At 57.6% G+C, this 10,053-nt stretch overlaps 1 pseudogene; it reads right to left on the reverse strand.

The window, feature by feature from the left end:
* Window positions 1-950: 950 nt before the first annotated feature.
* On the reverse strand, window positions 951-1,575 carry LOC147960588 (uncharacterized; annotated as a pseudogene).
* Between the last annotated feature and the right edge of the window lie 8,478 nt (window positions 1,576-10,053).

The raw sequence follows: 10,053 nt of genomic DNA on the forward strand, positions 1-10,053 counted from the left end.
ACAAGGCGGAGCTGCAGAAGCTCAAGGACACGGAGGAGGCTCTCCAGGCCGAGTTCGAGAGTCAGCGCTTGAACTGGGTTGACACGCAGAAAGGCCTGGAGGCCGGCTACGTCAATATTGAGGATCTGCTCGATGGTACGTTGCTCTTTTCTTGTTCTGCCTGCTGACATGTCCTGCATGCCTGCCTCCGCCTTCTCATTTCTTTCTTCTTTTCCGGAGCAGAGTACTGTTGGAGCTGACTCTCTCAGCTCACCTCTTCTCTGTTGGTTGTTTCATACAACACACACAAGAACACAGGGACACAAGAAGTTTGGTGCCGCTGCCTCACACAGCCAGCGTTTTCTTCTATCTATTTATTGTCAAAGGTAAACATGCTTTGCATCTGTATAAGTAGTAGCTACACAGGCGCACTACCCGACCACTAGCAGTGCCCACGCACGCATAACTCTTCCCCTAGAATCGTTCTAGGACGTGCAAGCTCATGCGGCTAACTAACCTATCCATGCACCAACGAACTAACAAACCTACTAAATCTTCTTAGCTCCAAACTGACCCGTCCAATGCTCCAGCCCATCAAGAACCTGGCCAATTCTCACGGCCGTGCCGCATCTCACGACACCACCGCATCACGTCTTGCACGCCATTTCACGTAGCTGCCTGACATCTCGCATATTCCTTTCTGCCTCGACTGAATTCTCATCGGGCAACTCCCTAGTCTATCTAAACTACATGCAGGACTGAAATAAACATGCAGATACAGAATGCATCAAGATTATATCTAACATTCAACCCCCTAATCTCAATGTCCATTCTTCAGTCAAAAACTTCAAAGAAGAGTCGGTCCATCACTATCGTAGCCAGCAAGCAACGCCTTCTCTTCCTTCTCTTGTTTCTTCTCTGGACACTCCCAAGCAAAGTACCCAAGTTCACGACAATTGTCACATTGTACCTCACTTTTGTCTTGGCGCCCTCCACAGCGTCCACGGCCACGGCCACGACCCCGACACCCCGTCCTCGCGACGAGTCCTGCCCTCTCGCAATGAGGAGCTGCTCTTCTTCACGTCCTGTCTCCCGCCCCTTGACGAGTTCCTCGTGCGCCTTGAGTGAACCAATGTCCTCCTCCATGTCCATCTTGTTGGTGTCGCCGAACAATGTAATCGATGAAGCAACATGGATGAACTTGTTGGAGACGGCTCGGAGCAGCTTATTCATGACATACTTCTCCTCCATCACATCACCAAGCTCACGGATGCGCCCCACGAGCATCGTGAACCTCGCCGCGAAATCATCCACGGACTCCGCATCGCCCATCTTGAGGCCGTCAAACTCCGAGCGCAAGGACTGAATCCTCCCCTCTCGGATGCGCTTGACGCCCACATGCATGGAGCGAAGCGCCGCCCACACATCGGCGGCGGTCTCCTTCTCCGCAACTCGTAGCAGCGTCGTGTCATTGATCGACTGGGAGATGAACGTCATCGCCATATCCTCCTTCCCCGCGTCGACCTCCTTGGAGGAGTCCTCGCGATCAACGGCAGCCCACGTGCCATTGGCGCGCAAGAGGTACTTCATCCTCATCGCCAACGCCGTGTAGTTCGTCCTCGTGAGCAGCGGGAATGGGAGCATCCCCGCCACCATCATCGCCGCCGTCGCGGCAGCCGCCATCGCCCCCGAGTCTCTCGGCACCAATGCTCCACTCGCCGAAGAGTCACGCGGCATTGTCTTCGTCATCACCTAGCTCTGAAACCAAATGTTGGAGCCGACTCTCTCAGCTCACCTCTTGTCTGTTGGTTGTTTCACACAACACACACAAGAACACAGGGACACAAGAAGTTTGGTGCCGCTGCCTCACACAGCCAGCGTTTTCTTCTGTCTATTTCTTGTCAAAGGTAAACATGCTTTGCGTCTGTATAAGTAGCAGCCACACAGGCGCACTACACGGCCACTAGCAGTGCCCACACACGCATAACTCTTCCCCTAGAATCGTTCTAGGACGTGCAAGCTCATGCGGCTAACTAACCTATACATGCGCTAACAAACTGACAAACCTACTAAATCTTCACAGCTCCAAACTGACCCGTCCAACGCTCCAGCCCATCACGAACCTGGCCGATTCTCACGGCTGTGCTGCATCTCACGACACCACTGCATCACGTCTTGCACGCCATTTCATGTAGCTGCCTGACATCTCGCTTCTTCCTTTCTGCGTCAAGTGAATTCTCATCGGACAACTCCCTAGTCTATCTAAACTACATGCAGGACTGAAATAAACATGCAGATACAGAATACATCAAGATTATATCTAACAAGTACTTCCCCAGCTACTCCGTCGCCGCCAACCAGACCGTCGAGGCCCACCGCGATGAGCGGAGGCAGGCTGGCATGACGGTTGCGCCCAATGCCCCCCGAATTCTTGCCGAGGAGATGGTTGCCATTGAGGCTCGTCTCCAGGCTGCGCATCGGGCTCTTCACCATCTTCAGCGTGCTGGAGCTCAAGTGGTCTCCACCCTTTGGTCGGGCACTCCTGTTCTACACACCGTCAGCCGGACCTCTGACTGGTTGGAGGAGGCCATCGGCCGCATCGAGGCATGGAAGGGCTCCTCCGCTCGGGCAGGTGCTCACCGAGCTTTGGAGTTTGTCAAGGGGTGGTACCCTGGGTTGAATTTGGACCAGCTTGCCACCCTTCATGCCGAAGCTGGCGCGGAGCTAGAGGCGGTGGCGCCTCAACTTCGTCACCGTGCCGCGGCGATCGCCGAGTATACAGACACCAACGTCTTCCTCCCTGAGCTTGATGAAGCGGACACCAACGTCTTCCTCCCAACTGGTTCGGGCTGAACCCAGAAGGCAGCGAAGACTCGGTGGAGGAGATCGCCTCCAGCGATGGAGGCGAAGAGGATGAGGACGAGGGCGGCGAAGGCGACGCGCCGGGTGGTGAAGATGACGGCCGGCCTCAGCCTGACTAGGTCTCGACCAATGGGCGAGATGTTGGCGAACTGACTACTGCCGGTGATGGCTAGACCGAGATCTACCAGGCGGCCGCTCCACCACCCGAAGCCTCTACCTCCGCCGGCCTCTCGGATCCGGCTACTGCTCCTTTGGCCTAGGTGGCCAAGTTATCTTTCTTTTCCCTGTTTTGTAATTCTCAAACAAAATTTGTTAAGTTCACGCAATTCCACCTGCTAGGGGTGTATTCAAACTCTGTTGAATGCTTGCCAAGGGCCTTTTGCTGTAAAAAGTAATCTTTTGCCGATTTCTGACTTGTTCTTGCTTTTATACTTTTTTGGCTTTTTTTTCCTTTGCCGCCTTCCCTTGGCTGCCATCTTGCCAGTCGGACAGCCGCTCTGCGGTCTGTGACTGGATCCAGTACTTGGCCATTTGGGAAGAACAATTACTTCAACCGTTTGGTAGAATGTAGCAACTTAAGTTAGAAATCGGCCGACCGGCTGCTCAGCAGCCGGTCGGCGAGGGAGGAGCCGACTCGGCCTATGCAAAATGTTTTAGTCCTTGGCCATTTTTATGTGGGCACCGTTTCCTGCCTTCGTCTCTTGCCGGCCGGACAGCCGCTCTGCGAGCTGTGGCTTGTGGCAAGAGAGGTCTTAGGTGCCGGCACACTACTTGTCCGACTGCAGGTAACATTGGCATAGTACGAGACGCCAAGCCCCGGGCCGACTGGTCGAACCCGGTGCAAAGCAGAATAGTGAAATAACACATCCATAGGCGTAGAACTTATCATATAGATAAAGGATGTAGCCCTTGAGTGCTCCTCAAGGGCCCCGATGTCTTAGTACTTTAATACAAAAGGCAGCGTGATACATACTAAATCAACTGTAAAATCTTCGGAGGAGGTTTGCATTCCACGGGCGCTCCAATTCCTTGCCCGAGTCGTCTCTCTTGCGTGCTCTGGGCTTATGTGCGTCGATGGGGTAGTAAGAGTCCTTCCCTAACGCCTTGCTGATGGTAAAGGGGCCTTCTCAAGGGGCCTAGAGCGTGTGCTGGCCGGCTGTTCGCTGGATCAGCCGAAGCACAAGGTCTCCCTCCTGGAAGGATCTTGGCTTGACCTTCCGATTGTGGTAGTGGTGCAGACTCTGTTGGTAGATGGCGGACCTGCTGAGTGCTAAAAGCCGACCCTCCTCCAGCAGATCGATGCCGTCTTCTCGTGCTTCCTTCGCTTCCGCCTCAATGTACATGGTGACGCGCGGTGAGTCAAACTCAATGTCAGATGGGATGATGGCCTCGGCACCGTACACGAGGAAGAATGGAGTGAAGCTGGTTGACTTGTTTGGAGTGGTGTGGAGGCTCCAAAGGACGGCCGACAACTCATCAATCCAGCAGCAGCCGACCGCTCCAAAGGCTCGACCAGTCGGGGCTTGATGCCGGAAAGGATGAGGCCGTTTGCTCACTCAACTTGGGCGTTTGACTGCGGATGGGCAACGGATGCTAGGTCCAGTCGGATGCCCCACGTCTCACAGAAACGGGCCAAGGCTCCTTTGGCAAAATTGGTGCCATTACCAGTGACAATGCTATGTGGTACTCCGTACCGAGTGGTGATGTCTGTAATGAAAGTCACGGTAGTCGGCCCATTAAACTTCTTGATTGGTTTTGCTTAAATCCACTTGGTGAACTTGTCCATAGCGACAAGCAGATGGGTCATGCCGCTGCGTGCTGTCTTGAATGGTGCCACCATATCCAAGCCCCAAACGGAAAAGGGCCATGCTAGGGGAATGGTCTTGAGTGCAGAAGCTGGTAGATGTTGCTTCGAGCTAAACTTTTGACACCCTTTGCAATGCTTGACTAGATCCTTGGCATCCTCCAAGGCAGTCGGCCAGAAGAAACCGTGGCGGAAAGCTTTGGCCACGAGTGATCTGGAAGCCGCGTGGTGGCCGCACTCGCCTTGGAGGATATCTTTGAGGATTGGTTGGCCCCTCTCTGCTTCTACGTAGCGCTAGAAAACTCCAGTCACGCTGTGCCTGATGAGCTCTCTGTTCACTATCGTGTAGGCTCCTTCTCGGCACTGTACTTGCCGGGCCGAGATCTCATCAGCCGGCAGCTCTCTATTCACCAGAAACTTGAGGATGATGGTGCTTGAATCTATTCTATTGTCACTAAAGCCACTTGCACGAGGGCGGTTGGGTCGGGAGGCGGGGGGTCGGTGTTGATTGCCGCTTGCTGCGTGGCTGAAGTCCCTGGGTTGACTGTCGCAGCCCCCGGGCCGGGTGTGACTGCTACGGTCCCTGAACCGCTTGGTGAAGTCCCCGGGCCGCTTGGTGAAGTCCCCGGGCCAACTGTTGTAGTACCTGGGACGGGTTGTGAAGTCCCCGAGCTGGGTGCGACTGCTACAGTCCCCGTGCCGCCTACTGAGGTCCGCGAGTCGGCTGCTGCAGCCCTAGAGTCGAATCCGACTGCTTCGGGATGAGCCGGCACAAAAATGGACTCAGATTTTGGGGAAGGCTTGATCGATGGCTTGAGGAGGCACTGAAGGGAGACACCGGCTGGTATTGCTTGCCGGGTGGAGCCGATTCGTGCCAAGGCATCTGCTTGCTCATTGTCGGCTCTTGGCACGTGAAGGAACTCGCACCCCTCGAACTATCCACTAAGTTGCTGAACGAGGAAGTGGTAGCTTGCCATATTTGCATCCTTGGCGTCCCAGTCACCCGAAGACAGCTGGACGACCAAGTCGGAGTTGCCGTAGCACAGGATCCGGCAGATGCCGATCTCCATGGCTAACCGTAGGCCGTGTATTAGTGCTTCATACTCGGCCACATTGTTGGAGGCGGCAAAGTGGATTTGCAATGTGTATTTGAGCTCGTCGCCTTTGGGAGTGGTGAGGAAAATGCCAGCTCCCAAACCGGTGCGCATCTTTGAACCATCAAAGTGCATCCGCCAATGGGTGGAGTCCGGCGCTGGCGGCAAGTACTGGGTCTTGGCCCAGTCGACGAGGAAGTCGGCCAGTGCTTGGGACTTGATGGTGGTGCGGGGCGGGTAGAAGATGGTGTAGGGGGCCAACTCGATGGCCCATTTGGTCACACGGCTAGAAGCATCTCTGTCGTGGTGGGCGCACGGCAGATGCCAAGGGATGGCTAAAGAGAGGAGGAGGCTCGAGGGCGCTGGTGGGCTCCAGAGGCGAGGTTGGCATGAGCGGGCGCGGGACGCCGGACATACCCAGGTTCGGGGCTCTCCGGAGAGATAACACCCCTAGTCCTGCCGAGTGTTGTTGGATGATCGATAGTACAATGTCGCTCCTAGAACTGTATGGAAGAGGAAGGAAACTAGCCAAGGCTTAGGCAGTTCCCTCTCCTTGGGTGTTACTAACTTGGTGAGTGTGATGGAATGAGTTCTCTGCTATGTCTATAACTCTGTTCCCTCCCCCTACATGAGGGCTCCTGGGGGATTTTATAGGTCAACCCCTAGGGGTACAATGGTAATATTACAAGTTGGTGGGTCCATAGTGTCGGTGTCCGGGGACTCGGGCTAGGTCCCGCTGAGGGCTAGTGGTTCACCGGGTTCCCCTAGGTGCGGGTTCCACGTGCCTAGGGGGAGTATGTGCCGTCTTGTCAATCGTCAGGGCATAGCCGAGTCGAGTCATGTATAGTGCTCTCCATCAAGTCGCCACTTGCTGTTGTCAGCGGCGGGGGCAGGGGCACTATAGCCATGCCGGCCTTGGTCAGCGGGTAGGTGAGGAGCACTATTGCTACGTACCCGCTGACCAGAGGCATGGGAGGGGCACTGTTGCCTCGGTCATCATTGATTGAAGCCTTGTCCCATCGCACGGCCTGGATGGGACGGGTGCTGACCCGCGGCTGGATTGCGTAGCACGCCACGGGTGGTGTTGTCTTGATGAGGAAGCTTTGGTCGTGCTGGGTTCGGTTGTCTTGCGCTAGTTGTTGAGGCCGAGTCGACGTGTCTTGCTGGGTCGGCTAGTCTGGCCGGCTTGCGGGGCTTGGCCGGGTCGAGCAACCCGGCCAAGCGCATGCCGGTATTGAGGGGCAGTGCTGACCCCGTTGTTTTTGAAGAAGATCCGGGTTTCGTTGCCTGCCCGAGGTCCATCCCCCCGACAGTAGTCCCCGAAGTTGTGAAGGTCCACCATCTTCAGATGAGTGGGCCTTCGCAGTTTCCACTTTAGCAAGGTAGATTGTGCGAGCGCCGGGTCCGGCATCACCCATTGTGTGCCGAGTTTCTCAGAAACCGGATCACGGCATCCCAGCCGTGGCGAGGACCAAGAAGTTTGCCGAATCTTGGGGTAATCCCTTGGGCTTCGCGCGGTCGCCACGTGGCGCTCGGAAGACGGAGGGGCCTGACAGGCCACGCACGTGACGGGACCGGGCGACGGGCTGGGGCCCACCGCCGCGCGCCCTCGGCCCAAGTGTGTGGATTTATTGCAGCGTCCGGGGGCCGGTTGCTCTTCCCTGGGCAGTTACTGCGCGTGTACGTGCGCACTTGTTGTGGGGTAGTGGAACGGGTGCGTGCAGACGATCCCACCTCCCCACTTCCCCATGTTCAAATCGAGGGTTATAAATTGGGGGGCAAGGGGGGCGGCGAACTTTATTCTTGATCGCGCCCGCCTATCCCCCTACTCTCGCTCTGCCTCTTGCAACCGACGCACTGCGGTGCCCGTTGCTCGAGCAGAACTCCTTCGCCATCCGTCTTCCTTCTTCCCCTTCTCCCTTCGATCATGTCGCTGCCATCGGGCTCCTGGATGGGCTCGAACGTCACCTCCGAGGACATCACCCGTCTCCGGGTGTCGCGGCGCCTGCCGCGGGGCGAGCAGAGGCCTCAGCCCGAGGGGCAGGAGCGCATGATCTTCCTCACGCATTTTGAGAGCGGATTCGGGCTGCCGGTGAGCACCTTCTCCCGTGCGTTCTTGGAGTTCTTCGGGCTCGAGCCGCATCATCTTGGCGCCGGCGCCATCGTCCAGCTCTCTGGTTTCGTCACTCTCTGCGAGGGGTACCTGGGGGTCGAGCCTACGATCGACCTCTGGGCGTGCTTCTTCTCCTTGAAGCAGCAGGGCCCGTCGGCCGGGAAGTTCGCTGACTGCGGAGCCGCCGTCATCTCGAAGCGGTCGGGGGCGGACTTCCCAAAGATCCCGCTGGAGGATTCTGCCAAGAAGTGGCAGAACTCCTTCTTCTACGGCTGTAACCTTGGTTCGGACCGCATCAATCTTCCGGCCTTCGCCATTGCACCGCCGCGGGCGAAGACGACCTGGGGCTACTCGCCCCGGCGCCCGTCGCATGAGATCATCAATCTCTGCGAGCGGGTGACGGTTATGAGGACACAGGAGGGGCTCACCGGCACCGACCTCCTCGCCGCGTTCATCAAGTGCCGGGTTCTTCCGCTTCAGGGGCGCTCCTGCCTCATCGGCGAGATGGTCGGCCTTCAAGACCCCGACCGCATGGGGCCGACGCGGCTGTCCGTGGTGCAGATCGCGCGTGGAGTGAACGATATCTCCAAGGCCGACCTTGGGGAGGACTAGGAGTTCGGCAAGGCGCCGTACAACCGGTCGAACCCGGCGCCGCAGGTGAGTGTCTGGTCTTCTTATTTTGCCGCCGTGCACCTTCTCGTCTGTCCCGACGCGACGCGGGTGGTACTTCTGAATGCGATTTGGCATCCTTACGCCTGGGCCTCGTCGTAGGTGGTGCCGGTGGCGCCAGAGGAGCCCGCGACAGGGGCCTTCCGGGAGATGCAGCGGCTGGCGGAGGAAGCCGTCCGCCATCAGCGCGACCTGGCCGGCGTGCTTGGGTCCGGGACGGATCCACGGGTGGCCTGGACCTTCTCGGAGATCATCGCCGCCGCCGAGGCCCGCCTGGAGGTCCTGGGGACGCAGCTGGGGTGACTGTCCCAGGCCGGCACTGCGATGACGGCGGCCCTATGGCCGGGCTCCGTCCAGCCGAGCAGCTTCTCGCGCCTGGCGCGTTGGTTGGAGATGGGGCCGGACCGGCTCGGCGAGTGGCACGTCTCCGCCGCTCGCGCTGGTACTGAGATGGCGCTCCGGTTCGCACTTTCCTGGCATCCGGACCTGCAGCTGGACGCGTTGATGGGCCAACGGGTCGGTTCAGAGCAGCACTTGCAGGAGCAAGCCGGCCGGATCGCCTCCCGGGCCAGCTACACCGCCGAGTTTGCCTTCCACGACGAGTTCCATCCGGAGCAGACGGAAGACGGCAGGGCTGTGGTCGGCGACGACTACGACTTGCTCCTCCATGATCTGGAGGGGAGCTCGGAGGAGACGTGCGTCTACCGCGACGCGGGTGCTGAGGAGGACAGCGGCACCAGGCGGACCCGGAGGCCGCCAGCGGAGAGCCGTTGATGTCGCGACGCGTCGCTGGAGATGCCTGAGACACTTTGTAGAATTTGTTAAATAGCAGGTCCACCCACCCACTGGCAGTTTTTAGGGTGTAATGAAGTCGGGCCGTGGGCCTTTTATTTAAATATTTGTGTGGATGTCGTGGGTGCTTTTGCTTTTTTGCGTTCTGTTTTTTGGACGGATTTCATGCGTTTTTCCTCTCTCAAACCTCCTCCCAGCGAGTCAGATGGCCGAGGCTCCGGTCCGTGAGAAGGAGCTTGGTTCTTTGAGAGGAGTGCGCAGGACTTGGGTCCCTCGAAACGTTTGAGCGCGAGCGAAACACCCACTGGGCCGGTTGGCAGCAATCCGGCGAAGCCGGTTGGCGAGCAGCCGGTCGTGTGGCTGTTCATTTGATGAATGGTGGGCCGGGTTGATCGACCCGGCAGCCTTTGACTTAGTGTATGTAGCATAAAGGAGCTTTGGCCCGTTGTGCTTGCCAGCCGACAGCCAAAGATGGATGTGGCTTTAGGGCGAAGTGGGGGACCGCGACATCCTAACTTTATCAGGAATCACCAAGTAAGGCGGCGGGGTGGCGACCGAGCCGGCCAGCCCCCGAGCCCCCGGGTCGAGCGAGTCGGACCGGTGGTCGGGTTCAGTGGTATAGTGATGCAAGGAAACGGGGACACAATAAATTGGTCGGCAAAAGGCAGCCCCGAAGTCTTGTTCGGGAACATCGTAGATTCATGCATTTACAAAAAGCGACGATACATACGCTCGTGCAG

This window comes from Triticum urartu, chromosome 7A (genome assembly GCF_056163025.1).
Source record: "Triticum urartu cultivar PI428250 chromosome 7A, HENAU_Tu73, whole genome shotgun sequence".
In the NCBI taxonomy this organism is placed as follows: domain Eukaryota; kingdom Viridiplantae; phylum Streptophyta; class Magnoliopsida; order Poales; family Poaceae; genus Triticum; species Triticum urartu.